General features: G+C 40.0%; 1 protein-coding gene across 1 annotated transcript in view; it reads right to left on the bottom strand.

Moving 5' to 3' along the window:
• FAM222B (family with sequence similarity 222 member B) overlaps positions 1-21,934 on the bottom strand; it is a 100,464-nt gene that overhangs the window by 67,358 nt on the left and 11,172 nt on the right. The window lies entirely within an intron of this gene.

Genomic DNA, 21,934 nt, shown 5'->3' with positions numbered 1-21,934 from the left:
CCAATGGATAGGGCATCCGCCTAACACATGGGAGGGCCAAGGTTCAAACCCAGGGCCTCCTGACCCGTGTGATGAGCTGGCCCATGTGCAGTGCTGATGCACGCAAGGAGTGCCCTGCCACACAGGGGTGTCCCCTGCGTAGGGGAGCCCCACACGCAAGGAGTGTGCCCTGTAAGGAGAGCCGCCCAGCACGAAAAAGTGCAGCCTGCCCAGGAATGGTGCGGCACACATGGAGAGCTGACGCAGCAAGATGATGCAACAAAATGAGACACAGATTCCAGGTGCTGCTGACAAGAATACAAGTGGACACAGAAGAACACGCAGCGAACAGACACAGAGTAGATAACGGGGGCGGGGGGGAAAGGGAGGCGGGGAAGGGGAGAGAAATCTTAAAAAAAAAAGACCTGATACAATAAATTTAATGTTTTAATTCCTTAAATTATTCACATATTTCTGAAGGTAGTAGCTCATTTTCAATAATTATATTGAAATTTACTTAATCTGAATAAAACTATATTTAGGCATGGATTTAAAGACATATTAATGTTTCAAAGACCCCATCATTCCTGCTGTGCTCTTTAAATCCAACCAGATACTTTTGGAATCTTATACAAAGGCTCATTTGAACTAATTAATTTTTTTTTTTGAGGTACCAGAGCCAGAGACTGAACTCAGGACCTCGTATGTGAGAAGCTGGAACTCAACCACTGAGCCACATTGGCTCCCCTAAGTTGGTTTTTTCGTTTGTTTGGTTGTTGTTTGCTTTTGTTTTTAGGAGGCACCAGGGATCAAACCTGGGACCTCCCATGTGGGAAGCAGGCACTCAACCACTTGAGCCACATCTTCTCACAAATAATGTTTTTAAACTGTTTTGGCAGTACTTTAAAGCTGTTTTAGACTGTTTATAGACCTTATTACCCATTACCCATTTCAGAAAATCTTTTTAGTTTTACTCATTTCTTACCTACTGAAAACTTAAAAAATATCAGGAATGTTTCAGTGCAGTCTATGGCAGCAGTGCAACTGAGCCTTAATCAACACAACAGCTTTATAAAAGTGCAGCCTCCCTCACACACATCCTGCTCAACTTCAAGAACTGATAGGGGGAAGCATATTTGGCTCAACTATAAAGCATTTGCCTATTACATGGGAGGCCCAGGGTTTAAACCCAGGACCTCCTGACTTGTGTGATGAGCTGGCCCATGCGCAGTGCTGATGCGCGCAAGGAGTGCTGTGCCACGCAGGGATGTCCCCCGCATAGGGGAGCCCCACGCGCAAAGAGTACACCCCGAAGGAGAGGCACCCCACACAAAAAAAGCACAGCCTGCCCAGGAGTGGCACCGCACACACAGAGAACTGATGCAGCAAGATGACACAACAAAAAGAGACACAGATTCCCAGTGCCACTGACAAAAATACAAGTGGACACAGAAGAACACACAGCAAATGGACATAGAGAGCAGACAATGGGGGGTGAGAGGGAGGAGGGGGAGGGGGGAGGCGGAGAGAGAAAATTTTAAAAAAGAACCATTAAAAGAAAAAAATAGAACTGTGTGGATATTATTTGAAAATAAGAAAAAATTAAGAACTATAGGAAGAACTATGTGGATAGTTCTTTGATTTCTGTGTTATTTTATGTGGCATCTCTAAAGCAATTGTTCTTCATTTATTTTTTATTTTTCCCTTTACATAAATATTTGATCCCGAGATTTTTAAGTCAGAAGTGGAAAACTTGGTGTTTACTAGGAAAAATAATTTCTCAGAACTCTAGTGTCATTCCCTTTCCCACAATGGAAGTTGGCATGAATTTGCTTTGAATCTAATATTCAGTGTCCTGCTGCATTATAATAAGTCAGTCTACAAAATATATATTGAATTTTTGTACATATGTAGAGTATGGTATTTGTATGTAGAATCTGTACTTTATTCCTACTTTTTTCCAGCTCTGTGATGAGTAGAATATTAAATGTATTCTTATGGACATGTAGATTATTGCTTCTCTAGGAAGATAAATATGAAAATAAAAATCTGAAAGTAGGGAAGCAGATGTGGCTCAAGCAAATAAGCTCTCGCCTACCACATGGGAAATCCCAGATTCAGTTCCTGGTACCTCCTGGAGAAGATGAGCAAGACAGCAAGCTGATATGATGGGCTGGCGCAGCAAGCTGACACAAGGTGATGCAACAAGGAGACAAAAGAGGAAACACAATGCGAGACACAAAAAAGAAGGGAGCAGAGGTGACTCAAGCAACTGAGCACCTCTCTCCCACATGGGAGGTCCCAGGCTTGGTTCCTGGTGCCTCCTAAAGAGAAGACAAGCAGACAAAGGGAGCACACAGCAGTGCAAACAATGGTGGGTTGGGGGAAGGGTTGTTGATAAATAAATAAATCTTTAAAATAAATGTTGTACAATCTCATGAAACCCTGGCATGCCCTTCCCCCATTAGCTTGGTGCAAAGCCGCTGGCACTCCCAGTGCAGATCCGTGGTCCTGATTCTGGAGGGAACAGAGTAACCCTCGTACACATACTGGAAACATGTATGTCTGGCCCAATCTGCCCAAGGGACTTGCTGACCCAGAAGTTGCCCTGCATGTAGAAGGCAGTTCACAGAGCTCTCCTACAGAAAGCTGTGAGAAAGTAGTTAAGTTGTGCTGCCTGGGGCAAGGGATTGCTGGCTAAAGGGTGTACAGTACAGGAAAGGGACTTGGCCCAGTGGTTAGGGCGTCCGTCTACCACATAGGAAGTCCGCGGTTCAAACCCGGGCCTCCTTCACCCGTGTGGAGCTGGCCCATGCGCAGTGCTGATGCGCGCAAGGAGTGCTGTGCCACGCAGGGGTGTCCCCCGCGTAGGGGAGCCTCACACGCAAGGAGAGCCGCCCAGCATGAAAGAAAGTGCAGCCTGCCCAGGAATGGCGCCGCCCACATTACCCGTGCCACTGACGTGCCGCTGACGACAACAGAAGCGGACAAAGAAACAAGACGCAGCAAATAGACACAGAGAACAGACAACCGGGGGGGAGGGGGGGGAATTAAATAAATAAATCTTTAAAAAAAAAAAAAGGGTGTACAGTACGGTGCCAGGGACAGTGAAGAAACTCTCTTGGCTTTGGGCATTCAGAACAATGTAAACACGGCAATTCCTAGGGCCATCCATACACTCAAGCCCCATACAAGATGCATATGCAGAGACAATCAGGGAGATAGCTATGCTTTGGCCTGGAGATATTCTCTACAAACGTGTGGATAAACCTTGAGGGAAAGTAATGTACAAATCAATCAGCAAAGACTGAGAAAGGTGTTTTATCTTTTTTTTTTCTTGTTGTGTTGTTGTTACCTACTGGCATTCAGAGAAAGCTCTGTCATGACACTAGCTGGATACAAACTTAAAGAACAGATGCCTCAGAGTCTGAATTCCATCAATAAAAAATTAAAATATCAAAATGTCTAGGTTTCAATAAAAGGCTGCAAAACATACAAAGAAACAGGATGCTCAGGCAAAGAGGATTAAAGCATTAGAAACCAGCATTGTGGAGGACCAGACCTGGAACGTAACAAAGACTTTTGAAAAAATAGTCCTAAATTTGCTTAAGGAGCCTAAGGGAGGGGAGCAAATGTAGCTCAGTGGTTGAGCACCTGATTCCCATGTATGAGGTCTCCTGGGTTCAATGTCCAGTACCTCCTAAAAAAAACAGTTAAGAAGAAACATAGACAAAGAATTAAAGGAAATCAGGAGAATGATAAGTGAACACAATGAGAATATCAATAGACGAAAATTATGAAAAGGAACAAACAGAGCTGAAGACCACAGCTATTAAAAATTCCCTAGAGTGGGGGATTTTTAATAAGGGGTCCATGAGCTTGAATTTCAATTTTAAAAAAAACAACATTATTCTTGTGGGGACGTGTTGGTGTGGGTGTGATATGTTTATTAAATAATACACAGTATAGTGTGGACTTAGTAAAGGGTCTGTGGTTTTCACCTAACTGGCAGAGGGGTCCATGGAACAAAAAAGGTCAAGAACCCTGACCCTAGAGGGGTTCAACAGGAGACTGGAGCTGGCAGAAGAAAGAATCAGAGAACATGAAGATAAGACAACTGATATCACTCAGTCTAATCAGCATAAAGAAGAAAAAAATGAAGAAAAATAAAGAGCCTAGGAACATGTGAGATAACATCAAGCATACCAATATAATATTGTGGGAATTCCAGAAGAAGAAAGGGGCAGAGAGAATATTCAAAGAAGTAACAGGTGAAAGCCCCCAAATTTAACAAAAGATATAAATATACACATCTAAGACACTCAACTAACTACAAACAGGATAAACCCTAATTAAACCCTAAAGACAAATGCTGCAGCATATTATAATCAAACTGTCAAATGCCCAAGATAAAGAGAGAATTCTAAAAGCCTCAAGAGACAATGTATCACATAAAAGGGAGCCTAAGTCAAATTCAGTGCTGATTTCTAATTAGAAACCATGGCGACAAGAGGCAGTGGGAAGACATCTTTAAAGTGCCAAAGTAAAAACAGGCCACCCAAGAATTCTATATCCAGCAAAACTGTCTTTCAAAAATGGAGGGGATTAAAACATTCCCAGATAAACAAAGGCTGAGGGAGTTCACCACCACTAGACTGGCCGTATAAGAGATGCTAAAGAGATGTTCTATAGTTTGAAAGGAATGGATAATAGTCAATAGATTAAAGCTGCATGAAAAAAAAATCTCCAGTGGGGGTAACAATGTGGATAAATATAAATGCCAACACTACTGTACTTCGGGTTTGTAAATCCACTTTTTACTTCCTATAAGATCTAAAAGGCAAATTCATAAAATGTAATATGAATAAGTGGTTATAGACTCAAAATGCAATTTGTGAAAAGAACTACGCAAATGTGGGTACACAGAGGAGTATAAGAATACAGTTAGGTTGGTATCAAAGCAAACAAGACTGGTATTGATATATAAAGTTAAATTTAAGCCTGCTATAACTACATAAAAAATATGGAGGGAAGCGGGTATGGCTCAAGTGATTGAGCTCCCACCTACCCCATGGGAGGTCCCTGGTTCAGTTCCCCATGCCTCCCAAAGAAGACAGCAAGCTGGCATGACAGGCAGGTGCAGTGAGCTGACACAACAAGATGACACAAGAGACATGAGGAAAACATAATGAGAGACAAAGCAGGGAGGAGAGGTGGCTCAAGCTTGATTAAATGCCTCCCTCCTACATCAGAAGTCCCAGGTTCAGTTGACTCCTCCTAAGAAAACAAGGAAAACAGACACAGCAAGTGCAAACCAACAGACACAGCAACTGCAAACAACGAGTGGGTGGGGAGAAATAAATACTTTTTTTAAAAAAAGAAAATATGAAAAAATATATAAGTGCATAGAATCAGAAATTAGAGTACAGGCTGGCAGGGGCAATGGGGAGCCAATGCACAATGGGTATAGGGTTTCTGTTTAGGGAGATGGGAAGATTTCAGTAATGGAAGGTAGTGATAGTACTGCAACAGTGTAAATATGAGTAATCCCACTGAATGGTATGCTTTGGAAGTGATCAAGATGGTGAAGTTTGTTATATGTATATGTTCCTGTGATTAAAAATTAGAGCGGTGTGGCAGGGCTCCAGGGTATATTCACCAAATGCAATGAATGTACCTCACTGATGAAAGGGGATATTAATGTGGTAGGAATGGAGGTAGGGTGGGAGTGGGGTATATGGAAACCCCTAAAAAAAAAAAATTAGAGAGATAGTGACAATTAAATGCAATACATGGTCTTGGATGGGCCCTAACAAGGGAGAAGAAAAGGATCAAAGGATCATTGTTGGAACATACAAAAAAAACTGGAATACAGACAGTGAGCTTTATATTAATATTAAATTTCTTAAACTTGATAACTTCATTTAAGGTGGTTACATAAGTAACTATTCTTGTTCTTTGAAAATGTACATGGCAGTTTTAAGTGTTCAAGAAGCATGATGTATACAACCTACAAGTGTTCAGAAAATGGGTTGATAAACAGGTAGAAAGAAATAGCAAACTTGGAAAAATGTTAAAATTGGTGGATCTGGGTATCTGGTGGAGTAGGGTATGCTGGAGTTCTCTGTATAGGATGTGCATTATTTTTATAATTGTAGTGTAGGTTTGAAAATATTCCAAAACAAAAAATTTTTAAAAACTGACACTTAGCAGAGATTTTGATAAGAAAACTTACTATTTGCCAGACTTAAGGAAAAAAGCAGGACTGAGAAAAGAAGTATGATAATATAACAAAAAGAACAAAAAACAATTCCTTGAACTATTATTTCAATGTAGTAAAAAAATTCTTGAAAAAAATTTTAAACTTGCACTTTCTCTTTCAGACACTAGAGGGAAGTATAAAAATTCACTGTATCTTTGGGATTTCATTTTATTCATTCACTCACATCAACAAATATTTATTCCTATGTGCTGGGAATTCTATTAAACCCCAAAACAAAAAGATGAATAAGAGATAGTTTCTGTTTTTGAGGTGCTTAGTCTAGTGAGGTAGATAGCCCGGTAAAAAAAAGAAAAACTATAACAGAGAATATAGAAAGGTAGAGAACCAAATCTCAGCCTTTGGTAGGCTGCAGGTTTGAGGCAAAAGGTTGGAGAGGGGCAAGAGGAGAAGCATATCTGACAGAGAAAAGAACAATATGTGTCCATATCATAATTCACACTAGACTAGACCAAGGGTTCTTAACCTTTTGTGTTCCACAGACTCCCTTGCCAGTCAGGTAAAAACCACAGACCCCTTCTCAGAATGTAGCAGCAGATAGTTTCATGATACTCACCTAGCATCAGGTCTAACAACTACTGTAATTGCGAAGTATGGATGAGTGTAAGCGATTTTTCAAGAATGCAACTGTAATATGATATGAATACTACTGTAATTTATTGCATACATTCATAACTGAAAGAAAAGCTAGATTTCAGTTAGAGGTCAGAAAAAATAAAGATAATAAGTTGACTTTTTTCAATTCAAGCTCACAGACCCCCGTGAAATCTTTCCACGGACCTTAAGAACCCCTGCACTAGACAAACGAGACTTTCCAAACAGGCTTATTCTCCTATTAGCAATACTCCTCACCTATACCTAGATGGTGTCTTTAAACTGTTATCTATAGAAGATAGAGGCATTATCTGGTGCTAAATATAACCAGATAAAACCATTTAAAATATGCTAAAATATCCCTTTGGCTAGGTTTGAATATCAGTTGTATAGTTTAAAAAGCAAGAAGGTAACAGACACAACTGGAGTTAAGACTGCTTATATGACAAAACTTTCTCATTTGAAATCAGGATAAATTATGCTAGGTTTCACTGAAAGGAGTGTGTCAAGGGTAAGTGAATAGGTAAAAGTTTCCTAAATGTGCTTAGCCCTATAGAAATTAAGTTTCTAAATTAGGATATAGAGTATGACAACTGAAAAACCTCTGTAAAGAGGCATCTTTTTTTTTTTTAAGATTTCTCTCTGCCCCCACGCCGTTGTCTGCTCCCTTGTGTCTATTCGCTGCGTGTGTTTTTTTAATATTTATTTTTTATTTATTTCTCTCCCCTTCCCCCCCCACCCCGCCCCAGTTGTCTGTTCTTCTGTGTCCACTTGTATACTTGTCAGCGGCACTGGGAATCTGCGTCTCTTTTTGTTGTGTCATCTTGCTGCGTCAGCTCTCTGTATGTGCGGCCCCACTCCTGGGCAGGCTGCACTTCTTTCACATGGGGCGGCTCTCCTTATGGGGCACACTCCTTGCGCATGGGACTCCCCAAGCGGGGAACACTCCTGTATGGCACGACACTCCTTGCACACATCAGCACTGCACATGGGCCAGCTTCACCACACAGGTCAGGAGGCCCTGGATTTGAACCTTGGACCTCCCATGTGGTAGGTGGATGCTCTATCCATTGGGCCAAATCTGCTTTCCTACTGTGTGTTCTTCTGTGTCCACTTGCACCGGGAATCTGTCTTTTTTTTTTTTTTTAAAGATTTATTTATTTATTTAATCCCCCCCTCCCCCGGTTGTCTGTTCTCTGTGTCTATTTGCTGCGTCTTGTTTCTTTATCTGCTTCTGTTGTCATCAGCGGCACGGGAAGTGTGGGAGGCGCCATTCTTGGGCAGGCTGCACTTTCTTTCGCGCTGGGCGGCTCTCCTCACGGGGCGCACTCCTTGCGCGTGGGGCTCCCCTACGCGGGGGACACCCCTGCGTGGCACGGCACTCCTTGCGCGCATCAGCACTGCACATGGGCCAGCTCCACACGGGTCAAGGAGGCCCGGGGTTTGAACCGCGGACCTCCCATATGGTAGACGGACGCCCTAACCACTGGGCCAAGTCCGTTTCCCCTGTGTCTCTTTTTGTTTGCGTCATCTTGCTGTGTCAGCTCTCCATGTGTGCAACGCCACTCCTTGGTGGGCTGTGGTTTTTTTTTCCACGTGGGGCAGCCTTCCTTGCAGGGTACACTCCTTGCAGGTGGGGCTCCCTTATGTGAAGGACACCCCTGCATGGTATGGCACTTCTTGCATGTGGCAACACTGCGAATGGGCCAGCTTACCACACAGGCCAGGAGGCCCTGGGTTCGAACCCAGTACTTCCTATATGGCAGGTGGACACTCTATCAGTTGAGGCACATCCGCTTCCCCGTAAACAGACATCTTGATTGGAAAATCACTTCTACACCTAAGTAATTCAAGCCCCCATGAGAAATATTAGGACTTTTAACTGATAAACCAAAAACTAATGCTCAAGGTCATCTTAAGGGCAATACAAACACTTCTCTGGTGCACTTTTTCCTAATCATCAAAATGACTGCTGCATCTCTTGCTATGGTTTGGGATGTTTGGACTGGGGAGTTGGAGAGAAGGGACAAGTGTTAACTTCTTTTTACTGATGGGGTAGCACATGGTAGAAAAAGTAAACTTCTCATACTGCTAACAAAGTTTCACACACATATACACAAAATGATAGCAAACTTGTGAATCTAGCATGGTTTGGCATGTTTAAAAGCAGAGCCAATTTTTTTCTAGTACCAAAGCCAATGGCTTCTCCTGTAGATAAAATGGCACGGTTCCTGAAAAAGCCCTGGACACTGTTTCCCAACAATCTTATAATCTGTCAGAAGACAGAAAACAAAAAGAAGGCTGTGCCAGCCAAAAAAATCAAATTATAACCAACACAGAGCCAACACTTTACTTTCAGACAGAAGGAGTTTTTCTATGCATCTTTGTGTGCAAGGAGTGTGACAAAAGATGCTTACCATGGCCCAAATAACCAAGGCAAAAAATTAAACAATTTAACCAAACACCAATTTGAATTAGCATCTGATGCAATAGCATGTTTTTCACTTATTAGTTGTAGTCCTAATTTTTGTAAAATTTATGAAAAAAAGTTAAGGACTGCAATATATAAAGAACTTTTACAAGTAAAAGAAAAAGAAAAATAACCTAAAGGGAAAATATGCAAAGGACAGTAACTAGCAGTCACAGAATACGTAAGTGCAAAATACCTATATTCTGTATTGTTAGACAGTGGTGGAAAGTTCCTTCTTCATACAATCCTAAAGGCATTTTGACATGATAGTATTGCTGTCAGCTTCCAGAGTAATCTTAGCTATTCTGAATGAAAACTACAAAACAAAGCTAAAGATATCTAAAATAGTTAACATGTTCCTAAAATATTTAGGATAGAAGCTTTGTGAAATATCTACTCTGGGAAGAAGACTATTAAATAGGATATAAATAAACCACAAATCAAATCCAATGGAACTAAAATAAGAATATAAGATGAACATTTATCTATAAACATAAAAGAAATTAGCCCAATCTTTGAATTTACAATGAACAAGGCAGATGATAGAAGCAAATAAAAGAAATTCTTAATATAATCATTGAGGCAAAACATTGCCAAGAAAGTGCTTACAACTGTCTTTGCTATGGAAACAGGCCCATTCAGGGACCCTTTTTCCAATAATCAAATGCAAGAAAAATATGCTTGGGCACAGCAAAAGTAAGTAGTCTTCCCATCAAAGAGGAAAAGAAACCTATGCCTTTTACTTGTCCTTGACGCAAAAGGGTAATGGATTGTGGGAGAACTCAAATTCCAGAAAAAAGAGATTCATTTCCAACCTATGTAAAGCTAAGAACTTCATGTCACTTTGTTCTAAAATTAGCAATACACAGGTCATTACTGAAAATAATACACCATGCCAACTGAGCATTAAGCAGGGTAAAGTTCTGAACACATCAGCAGGCTATCCCTTAATCATTTCAGTTTTCCCTTATCAGTTTTAGAAATCAGAAAAACAAATCCCAATTTTCCTCTTTGTTAGTGCCATTTTAGAGGTTGAGAAATACTTAGTTCATCAGATTCAAATTTTAAGCATTTTCTAAATACATTATAAGTAATAATGCCACCAATTCTATATTTAGACTCTGGTGTGGAAGAAAGAGTGCTAGTTTTGCCTGAAAAGGCACCAGGTCCATTTTCAAAGTTTAACTGAAACTTTCACCTAACCTTCCATTAAGTGTTTGTATGGTGTCGCCTACAATGAAGTAAAATGCTTTTTCAATATTTTTTGTAAGTGGTTCTGTTGATTGCCTGTGATACCTTATAGACAATCAATCACCCCACTAGCATCATTCCCTTAAGCATTCAACATTCTAACTGCCATAGGGTAGGATTCATACCTTCACTGATGGAGTAAAAGCTTTCAAAATTTAGTTTGCCCTTAACATATCACACTAATGCAAGGTATTAATAATTGGGGAGGTATATGGGAACTCTGTATTTTATTCCTGACTTTTCTGTAAACCTACAACCTCTCTAATAAAAAAAAAATTTATATTAAAAAAAAAAAAGACAGACACAAAAAGACAAGTATTGTATGATGTATTGTGTTATTCCACTTATAGGAATAGGCAAATTCATAGAGAGAGAAAGTAGATTACAGGTTACCAGGGCTGGGGAGAAAAGAGAGTGGACAGCATTATGACTTAATGGGTACAGAGTTTCTGTTAGGGCTAATAAAAAGTTTTGGAAATAGACAGTGGTGATGGTTGCACAACATTGTGAATGTAACTGATGCCACTGAATTGTATACTTTAAACATGATTAAAACAGCAAATTTTATGTTTTGTTGCACATTACATATTTATACACCATGAGTCCAAAAACATTATTACATTTTATCCATTTGCCTTTTAGAATCTTTAATAAGCAAAAAGTGCAGTTAGAAACCAAACATACAGTAGTACTGGCATTTATATTTACACATGTATCCTTATCAGAGATCTTTACTTCTTCATGAATCTTTGCTCTGTTATCTACTGTCCATTCCTTTCAACCTACAGAAAACGCTTTAGCACCCTGGTGGTGAACTTCCTAAAGCTTTTGTTTATCTGGAAATGTCTTAATCTCTCCCTCATTTTTGAAATATTAATACCATTTTGCTGGATATAGAATTCTTGATTGGCCATTTTTTGCTTTCGGCACTTCATTTTCCATTTGTTTTTCTTTTCTCTTTCCTTTCCTTACCTCTTCCTTTCCTTTTCCTTTTGGAGGTATTGGGGATTGAACCACGACCTCAAACATGTGAAGCAGGCACTCAACCACTGAGCTACACCCATTCAGCTTCTTTCAGCACTTTAAAGATGTCTTCCCACTACCTTCTTGCCTCCATGGTTTTTGATGAGAAATCAACACTGAATTTTATTGAGGCTTCCTTCTTTGTGACTTGTTGCTTATCTTTAGCATTCAACAATTTGATTTTGTTATGTATATTTTACGACAACAACAATAAAAAAAAGGATATGTCCAAGAGATTTATTGCAGTACCTCTTTAGAGGATTCATATCACAAAAGTTTTTACCATCTTTGCTTTTGGTTCAAGTGAAGGTATGAATCCTACCCTATGGCAGTTAGAATGCTTAATGCTAGTGGGGTGACTGATTGTCTACATTTAAGGTATTCAGAATGTGATCATACCACTTCATCACCTTTGGCAGAGGGCATCCCAGAATGGGGTGTACCTCTGCCCTTGCCCATTCAGAGTTACAGAAGTAGGCCAAAAAGTTGGAACCTCTCTAGGGACTGGGATACTTGCCCCCAAAGTACAATCTAATGAAACTCTGGAAAACCCCAAGTTTTTCTAGAAGACAGCTGTTTCCCACCAGAGGCTAAACACCCCTGAGGAAATTTGTGGTCAGAGTTCCATAAATCAATGTAGTTACTCTTTTAATGTGACAGTTGGCTTCCCATGAACCATCTTTGGCTACAACATACATTTTTCAGAGTAGACTACCCAACTGCAGATCTTCCTCATTCAACCTTGCTACCAGACCCTAATTAGGCTTTCTGGCCTGTAACTTTGATGTACCTCACCTGCCTGGCTCTCATTCCACTTAGCCTCATCCTGCAATGGAGGCCATTGTTGATCTGTGATTCCAGGCTGGTTGAATCTGTATTCTCACCAAATTCACCTTGACTTATTTGCCTGATGCATGTTCTTAAGTGTCCTTCAAAAATCTCAGAGCTCACTGCCTTATAAATGACAGATTGTGGAAACGGACTTTGGCCCAGTGGTTAGGGCGTCCGTCTACCACATGGGAGGTCCGCGGTTCAAACCCCGGGCCTCCTTGACCCGTGTGGAGCTGGCCCATGTGCAGTGCTGATGCGCGCAAAGGAGTGCCGTGCCACACAGGGGTGTCCCCCGCGTAAGGGAGCCCCACGCGCAAGGACTGCACCCGTAAGGAGAGTCGCCCAGCGCGAAAGAAAGTGCAGCCTGCCCAGGAATGGCGCCGCCCACACTTCCTGCGCCGCTGACGACAACAGAAGTGGACAAAGAAACAAGATGCAACAAAAAGACACAGAAAACAGACAACCGGGGGAGGGGAGGGGAATTAAATAAATAAAAATAAATCTTTAAAAAAATAAAAAATAAAAAATAAATGACAGATTGTAAGGTACTGAGTTTTGTTTCTTTTTTTTTTTCCAAGATTTCTCTCCCCTTCCCACCCCCCACCCCCACCCCCATTATTTGCTCTCTGTGTTGATTCACTGTGTTCTTCTCTGTCCACTTGCATTCTTGTCAGGCTGCACCAGGAATCTGTGTTTCTTCTTGTTGCATCATCTTGCTGCGTCTTCTTCGTGTGTATGGCACCACTCCTGGGTGGGCTGCACTTTTCACGCAGGGCAGCTCTCCTTGCATGGGGGGCCAGGAGGCCCTGGATATCAAACACTGGACCTCCTATATGGTAGGTGGATACTCTATCAATTGAGCCATATCCGCTTTCCTGTTTGTTTTTTAAAAGATACACAGATCACACAAAAGGTACTGAATTTGCTTCAGTTTCCATGTGAATAAATGGCTGGGGCTGTATACTCAGCACTTCTAAAACTTTGTATCTAATCTTTCACATCATTGGTAAATTTTGGAAATAAAAATAACTATTTTAAACATCAATCTATGCATTTCAGTGCCTTTTTGTGTAACACTTTTTTTAGCATCTTTCAATATATACTATTTTCTCCAATTGTTGGAAGTGTATAACTTGACACTTTACTATGTACTATCTTATTCTGTCATTTTAATCATGTATGTTTTATATGTACAACTAGATTGTTTTTTATATCAATACCAATGGTGTCTAGTCATTAACAATATAATAGGAATTCAGTAAATGATGTCAGTTGACTGATTCATTAAAGTGCCTAGTAGGGAGATTAAAATCAGGTATTGTACATGTCATTTCTTCCTTGGGTTTTTTGTTTCTGTATGCATAAGTCATTTTGAAAGAACTCCAAAAGATCAGAGATTCTTTTCCATGCTGACAAAAATAAAATGGAAATATCTAAGTGGTTTTGAAATTTCTACATTTTTCCTGGGTTTCTTTCTAAATCTCTGTAAGATGTTCCCACTAAGATGGGATATCTAACATTTTTCGTGTATGCAATATGGATGCATAGGGAAAAGGGAAAGGAGAGGGCTTTACTTTTAATTTTGGCTTATGTTTTCAAAGTTCATCCACGATGTAGCATGTTATCAGAATTTCAATCCTTTTCATGGCTGAATAATATTCCATTGTATGTACATTATATTTTGTTGATCCGTTTGTCTGCTTATAAGACACTTGGGTTGGTTCCACTTTTTGGTTACTGTAAATAATGCTGCAATGGACACTGATGTGTACAAGTATCTGTAAGAGCTCCCATTTTCAATTCTTTGGGGTAGATACCTAGGGGTGGAATTGCTGGATCATATGTTAATTTTATATTTAACTTTTTGAGGAACCCATCAAACTGTCCTCCACAGTGGCTACACTCTTCTATATTCCCACCAGTAATGCACAAGGTTCCACTTTCTCCACATTCTCAACATTGGAACTATCTTTTTGAATAAAAAGTTGCTTCAAAGCCTCCTAAAGAAAAAAAAAAATCTCTGCTAAAGATAATAAGCAGGCAAATATAAATACAGTGTGACTGTATTTTTTTCAGTAACTTTATTTTTATTTTTTAAATATATATATTTGTTTATTTGATTTTCCCCCTTCCCCTCCTCCTGCCCTATTTTTGCTGTGTTGTCTTTTTTTTAAAAAGATTTATTTATTTATTTCTCTCTCCTTCTCCCCCCACCCCAGTTGTCTGTTCTCTGTGTCTATTTGCTGTGTGTTCTTTGTCCGCTTCTGTTGTTGTCAGCGGCGTGGGAATCTGTGTTTCTTTTTGTTGCGTCATCTTGTTGTGTCAGCTCTCCATGTGTGTGGCGCCATTCCTGGGCAGGCTGAACTTTTCTTTCGCGCTGGGTGGCTCTCCTTACGGGGCGCACTCCTTGTGCGTGGGGCTCCCCTACGTGGGGGACATCCCTGCATGGCACGGCACTCCTTGTGTGCATCAGCACTGTGCGTGGGCCAGCTGCACATGGGTCAAGGAGGCCCGGGGTTTGAACCGTAGACCTCCCATGTGGTAGACGGACGCCCTAACCACTGGGCCAAGTCCGCTTCCCTGCTGTGTTGTCTTCTCTTCTCATTTTCTCTCCTCTAGGATTCCACCAGGATTCGATCCTGGAGACCTCTGATGGGGAGAGAGGTTCCTTGTTAACTGCACCACCTCAGTTCCTGGTTTCTGCTGTGCTTCACCTTGACTCTCCCCTTGTCTCTCTTTTTGATGCATCATCATCTTGCTGCATGACTCACTTGCGTGGGCACTGGTTCACCATGCAGGTACTCGCGTGGGCACTGGCATGCCATGGACATGCTTTCTTCTTTTTCACCAGAAGGGCCCAAGGATCGAACCCAGGTCCTCCCATATGGTAGGCAGAAGCTTTATCACTTGAGCCACATCCGCTTCCCACAGTAACTTTATTTCAAATTCAAAATAATAAAAGAACAGAAAAAGGCAGCTCAAAAAGTTATGGAAACATTACTCGTAAAAAGTTCTTTTTCAGGCACTTTTATTTCTTCTAATTCCAACTACTCAGTTATTCTCTAGAGTTCAGAAAGATACACAGATGAACACGGATTTGTTAAATAACATAGTCAAGGCCACCTTATTAATGAAAAAAAAAGTAGAGAAAAAAATGATTAATCATATCCATCATTCATAAAATGCAACCTTTTTTTCCTGACCTTTAGCATTAGTATAGTACCAACTTTGCTTTTGCTACAAAAACATTACAATGTGTTGTTAACTACAGTCCATAAATTACATTAGTTATATTTACCATGCATCACCATTCTTAACACCATGTAGTAGAATATTCCTGGATTTACATTAACCACAGTCCTCATCCACCGCCAAAATCATTGTTATGCATTCCCAATATTATCCTCCAGCTGTCCTCCAACTAACACTAATCTTCCTAAACTACTTGTTTTAGCCCCAATCACATCAATAACTCAGAAGTGTTTGCTACATTCATTTTAATTTTTTACCATCAAGTCCAACATAACCATAAATTTACATTTGACCTTATTAAACATTCTACATACCTCCAGCATCATCTCCCGCTCTGATCCCACATTCCGTATTCCACCAATCTACGCTTCATAGTCTAAATCCATAAATCTATGTATTTTTTATTTGTAACTGTTTACCTCTTACAGGATGTAAAAGGTAAATTCATACAATGTAATGATAGGTCTATGGTTTTGGATTCATAATGCATAAATATGTAATTTGTCACAAGAACGACATAAAGGTGGGGGGGCCTAAGGGATATAGGAACATAAGTCTATGTATACTATTGAAGTTATTAAGTTGATATAAAAGCAAGTAAGACTGTTAAGATTTAGGATGTTAAATTTAAGCTCTTTGGTAACCACAAAGAAAATATCAGAGAATACACTAACTCATAGAGCCAGAAAGTAGAATAGAGGTTACCAGGGGTGGGGATTGGGGACAGGAGCAATGGGAATTAAAGCAAGGTGAGTGTAGGGTTTCTCTTTGGGATAAAGGGGAAAGTTCTAGTGACAGATGGCGGTGAGTGGTACTGCAACACTGTGAATGTAACTAATCTCTCTGAACGGTATGTTTGGGATGGAAAGGTTTATGTTATATACATACATATATATATATTTGCATAATTTTTAAAAATTAAGAGAAATTAAAGAGATAATGACCATTAAATGCAATGTATAATACTGGAAAGGATATAAGAATGGAGGAGAAAAGGTTCAAAAGGATATTACTGGGACATAAGAACCAATTAGAAGAATGTAAGCTTTATATCAATGTTAAATTTTGTGAGCTTGGTAACTGCACTTGAGGAATTACCTAAGTAAAATCCTTGTTTGTAGAAAATATACATGAAAGTATTATGTATTCGAGGAGTATAATGCATGCAGCAGGAGGGAGGGAAGGAATGGGAAAATGGGAAGGGAAGAAAGGAAGAAAGAATGAAAGGGAGGGAGGGAGGAAGAGGCAGGATGGAAAAGGCAGGAAGGAAGGAAAGAAGAAAGAAGGAAGAAGGAAGGAAGAAAGGAAGGGAGGGAGGGTGGGAGGGAGGCACAGCCAAGGTTGCAAAACGTTAAAACTGGTAGATACAGGTATCTGTGGGGGTGGGGGTATGCTGGACTTCTCTTTATGGGGTTAGTATTATTTTTGCAATTTTCCTGTAAATTTTATATTATCTCAAAATAAAAAGTTAAAAAAAAACTCAACTGATCATATAAAAAAAGTTGTTTCATTATAGTTTGATAACGGTTACATTCCAGAAATTAGGGAAGCAATATCTTTTCCCAAATCTGAGCTATTTTTATCTCAAATAGTATTTATAAAAATATATCACCTTTAAAAAGGAGCTTTAAGGCCTATAACAGGCAGCACTTTGCTAATTTTCACAACATCCCAGTAAAGAACTATTATTTAGCATTTACATCACACTTTAACTTGCAGAAATGTTTTATTTTCATTAATAGTCATGCCTCACAACCACCCACTGAGCTAAACTGGTCCTGTTATCCTCATTTTACAGCTGAGAAAACTGACACATGGTAAAGCCAAGGTCAAGCCAGTATGCTTCTCCAAGGTCAGGAACCTATACCTTTAAAAAGCCTTATTCACTCACTAGTATATCTGTATTACCCAAAACCCTAGATAAAGCAGTTTTTTAAAGAACAGGAATCCACCTAAAAAGATGGTACAAAAACATTAAGATATTATAACATTTCAATAAAAATCTTATTAGAATACAAATAGGTAAACATTTAGTAACAATGACACTGCAAGTTTTCAAAGAAACTGACTTCCAAAAGTTCATTGTCATCGTGCAAAAAAGAAAAAAGAGTTAAATGCTTCATCTTATTTCCCCCTCAACCCATTCCAATAAGATTTCTATCGTCACCACTCCAATGAATGGTTTTAATCAAAGTCACCGATAACCTCTAGATTGTCAAATCTCATGGATATTTCTCTGTTCTCATCTGACCTCTCAACAGCATTCAATATAGTTGACCACTCCCTTTTTGAAACACTCATTACTTTGCTTCCATGGCATCACTCTTCATGTTTTCCTCCTACCTCACTGGCTGTTCCTTCTCTCTTAGACCTCTCTTCTCTAGCCACAAACCATCCCTATGTGACCTCCTGATAGAATTCCATGACTTCACATTCAATCTATATTTTGATGACTTCCAAGTTTAAAATTCCAGCCTAGACTTCTACCACAAAGTCCAAGTTCATCTATCCAACTGCCTCTCTGACTGCTCTATTTGAATGCCTACCAGGCATCTCATAACTTGACATGACCTAAACAGAATTCTTGACAAATATGTTCTGCCATAGCCATACCCATCTCAATAAACAGCATCACCTTCACCTACCTAGTTGATCAAAGTAAAAATCTAGAAATTATCCATGATTCCTCTTTGCCTCAATCCCTCAGCTGCTGCCAATCCCTGAGCAAGCCCTGTCAAATTCATTTCCAAAAGATATCCCAAATCTGTCCACTTCTCCACACCTCTTCTACCATCACTCCAGGCCAAGTCACCATCAACCCTTATCTGAATTAGTACAAGAGCTTCATAACTGGTCTCCTTGCCTCCATTCTTGACCCAATTACAATCCTTTTTCAAACAACCGGAATATTCTTCTTAACCAGAAATCAACTCACATGATACCCCTGCTTAAAATCCTACAAAAGAAACACCTTGGGGAGTGGATGTGGCTCAAGCAATTGGGATTCTGCCTGCCATGTGGGAAGGCCCAGGTTCAGTTCCTGGGGCTTCCTGGAGAAGGCGAGCTGGCACAATAGGCAGGCATGGCGAGCTGATGCAACAAGATGACACAACAAAAAGACAGAAGAATGACGAGAGACACAACAAACCAGGGAGCTGAGATGTCTCATGTGATTGAGCTCCTCTCTCCTACATGGATGGTCTCAGGTTTGGTTCCCAGTGCTTCCTAAAGAGAAGACGGGCAGATACAGACAGCACACAGTAAATGGACAGAGAGCAGACAGCAAGCACAAACACCAACGTGGGGAATAAATAAATCTTTACCAAAAAAAGGAAAAAAAAATACCTTACTCTTTCAAATCTCAACATCATCTGGCCTCTGCCTTCGTCATCTTGCCTTGCACCACTATTCTTTCACACACTCATTCAAAGCACACTGACCTTCTTTCTGTTTCTCTAATATGCCAAATCCATCCCATCCGTTCCTCCTCAGGAATTCTGAACTAGCTATTTCATCTGCCTGGAACGTTTGATCAAGCTGCCTCCTCCTTATCTTCATCTTAAATGCCATATCCTCAGAGTTATTTTCTGTTCTCCCAATCTAAAGCAGCTATTCACTCATTCTCTATTTCATTTCTCTATTTTAATTCTCTACATAGCATTTATCACTAACTGATTTTTTTTCCTATTTGTTTATTGTCTGTTTACCCTCACTAGAATATAAGTTCCATAAATGCAGGGACTTTGTCTGTTGTTTACCAGTATATTGCTAGTATCCAACACACTAGAAACTCAGAGAGAGGTGGACTTGGCCCAATGGATAGGGCGTCCGCCTACCACATGGGAGGTCTGCGGTTTAAATCCTGGGCCTCCTTGACCCGTGTGGAGCTGGCCCATGTGCAGTGCTGATGCACGCAAGGAGTGCCGTGCCATGCAGGGATGTCCCCCATGTAGGGGAGCCCCACGCGCAAGGAGTACACCCCGTAAGGAGAGCCGCCCTGCGTGAAAGAAAGTGCAGCCTGCCCAAGAATGGCACCGCACACATGGAGAGCCGACACAAGATGACACAACAAAAAGTAACACAGATTCCCAGTGCTGCTGATAAGGATAGAAGCAGTCACAGAAGAACACACAGCGAATGCACATAGAGAGCAGACAACTGGCAGGGGAAGGGTAGAGAAATAAATTAAAAAAAAAAAAAGAAACTCAATATTTGGTAGGCTTTGTTGTTAGGTGTCAAAGTTTAAAAAAGCCAAAAAGACATAACCAGGGAGCAGATGTTGCTCGAGTAGTTGAGCACCTGTTCCCATGTACAAGGTCCTGGGTTCAATCCCCAGTATCTCCTTTAAAAAAAAAAAAAAAAGACATAATCCCTACACACAAAGAGCTCACAGTTGAAGAAACAGAATACCACTTAAATAATAAATATAATGCTAGTGGTTTAATAAAATATCAGAGCAGCCCAGCAGCAAGAGTGATTATTAATTCTACCTTGGGAACTAGGAAGACTTCACAGAAGAAATGAGCTAAATTCTAGAGATTAATTGAGAAATTCATCAGATTATTAGTTTTATGTGTATCTGTTTTGGAAGAAGTGTCCTTGGAGAGGAAGAAACAGCTTGAACAAAAATATAATAAGGAAAAGAAGAGAAAGGAGGATGGAATCAATCATTTGTAAAGTATCAAGCACTGTTAATAATGAAGGGTTTTAAAAGAACAGGGTATAAGTAGTTTCACAATTTAGGAAGATCACTCTTGTGGCAGTATAGTGGATAGAATGGAGGGGTGATAAGACTTGAAACATGCAGACCAGTTAGAAGGCTACTGCAACTTTCCAAGTGAGAAATAAAAATGGTCATCTAAGACCTTGGCAATAAGGTTGGAAAGGAAAAGACTTAGAATAACTTCAAGGGCAAATTCAGACCCGGGAATTGATGAAATATGGGTAATAAGGGAGGAGGAATAACGGTCAAATTCAAAGTTTTTTATTTAGGCAACTATATGGCTATTGATACCATTCAAAATGGCAGGGAATTTAGAAGGTTTAAATTTTGTGGGGAAGATAGTGAGTTCAGTTTTGATCTTCTGAGGTGCCTATAGGATGTCCAGATGGATTTTGAAAAATATAAACCTGCATTACAGAAGAGAGAGATACATCTGAGTTAGATAATCACCTAGAATAATAAAGTAAATACTAAAAAGAAGGTTGAGATCAGAATCCTAGAGAACACCAACATTTAGGGATTGGGTGGAAGAAAAGGAGACTATGAGACTAAGAAGGGGACTTAATAAGGAACAGCAGGTTAAGATAAAAACAAGAGTGAACAGTATCACAATGTAAAGAAACAAAGAGACAAAATAAGCCAAGGACTGAAAGTGTCGACTGTGTTTGCTCATTAGTCACTGAGGAGAGCAATTTCAATGGAGTGGTGGGTCAAGAGCCAAATTACTAAGCTTGAGAAAGGGAAAACACAAGGGTAAATAGAGACTACTTTTATGAACGGAAGGAAAGAAATTGAACAGTAACTGGAGGTAGGGTAGGGATAGAGAATTGGGAGATAAAAAGAGACAATAGAGACAGAAAGATTGAAAATTCAGATGTAAGAGGAATAAGTGATGAAACAAGGTCACAGAGGAATTTATGCTCTAGAGAAGGAAGAAAAGACTAACTCAAATATATGGATACAGTGTATCTACAGGTATAGAGGAATGAAGTAAAAAGAAAATTTTCATGTGATAACCTGTGAAAAAGTTGAGGAGAAAATAAATTAAAGGATTAATGTATTAACAATTTACCAAGAACAGGTAACTATTTAGGTGAGGTATTGGAATGTTAACCAGATACCCAACAATCCCTTTCTAAGGAGGAATGATCTTTCTGTAAAGTACCTAAAATAAAAATCCTGATCCTGACTTAGAAATTTGAGTTCTGGTGGAAAAGTAGAAAAATAAAAGCAAGAGTAGAGAGACACTGGCAAACAGTTCAAATTTCCTCTCAGGAGAAAGCAGAAGAGGAAAGAGACTGGATGCTAAGTGGATATGGGGGGACAGGGATGTCGTTAATCAATATTGGACTTGGTCCAGGCTGCCTAATAATCACACTCAATTTTGTCAATGTCTTCTCAAATCTGAAAATCCAAACACTGGGAAACAGATGTGGCTCAAGCAACTGAGCTCCTGCTTACCACATGGGAGGTCCTGGATTTAGTTCCTAGAGTGTCTTAAAGAAGACAAGCAGGACAGCAAGCTGACGGG

The sequence above is a fragment of the Dasypus novemcinctus genome, chromosome 21 (genome assembly GCF_030445035.2).
Source record: "Dasypus novemcinctus isolate mDasNov1 chromosome 21, mDasNov1.1.hap2, whole genome shotgun sequence".
In the NCBI taxonomy this organism is placed as follows: domain Eukaryota; kingdom Metazoa; phylum Chordata; class Mammalia; order Cingulata; family Dasypodidae; genus Dasypus; species Dasypus novemcinctus.
This window is presented reverse-complemented; position numbering and strand designations above follow the sequence as displayed.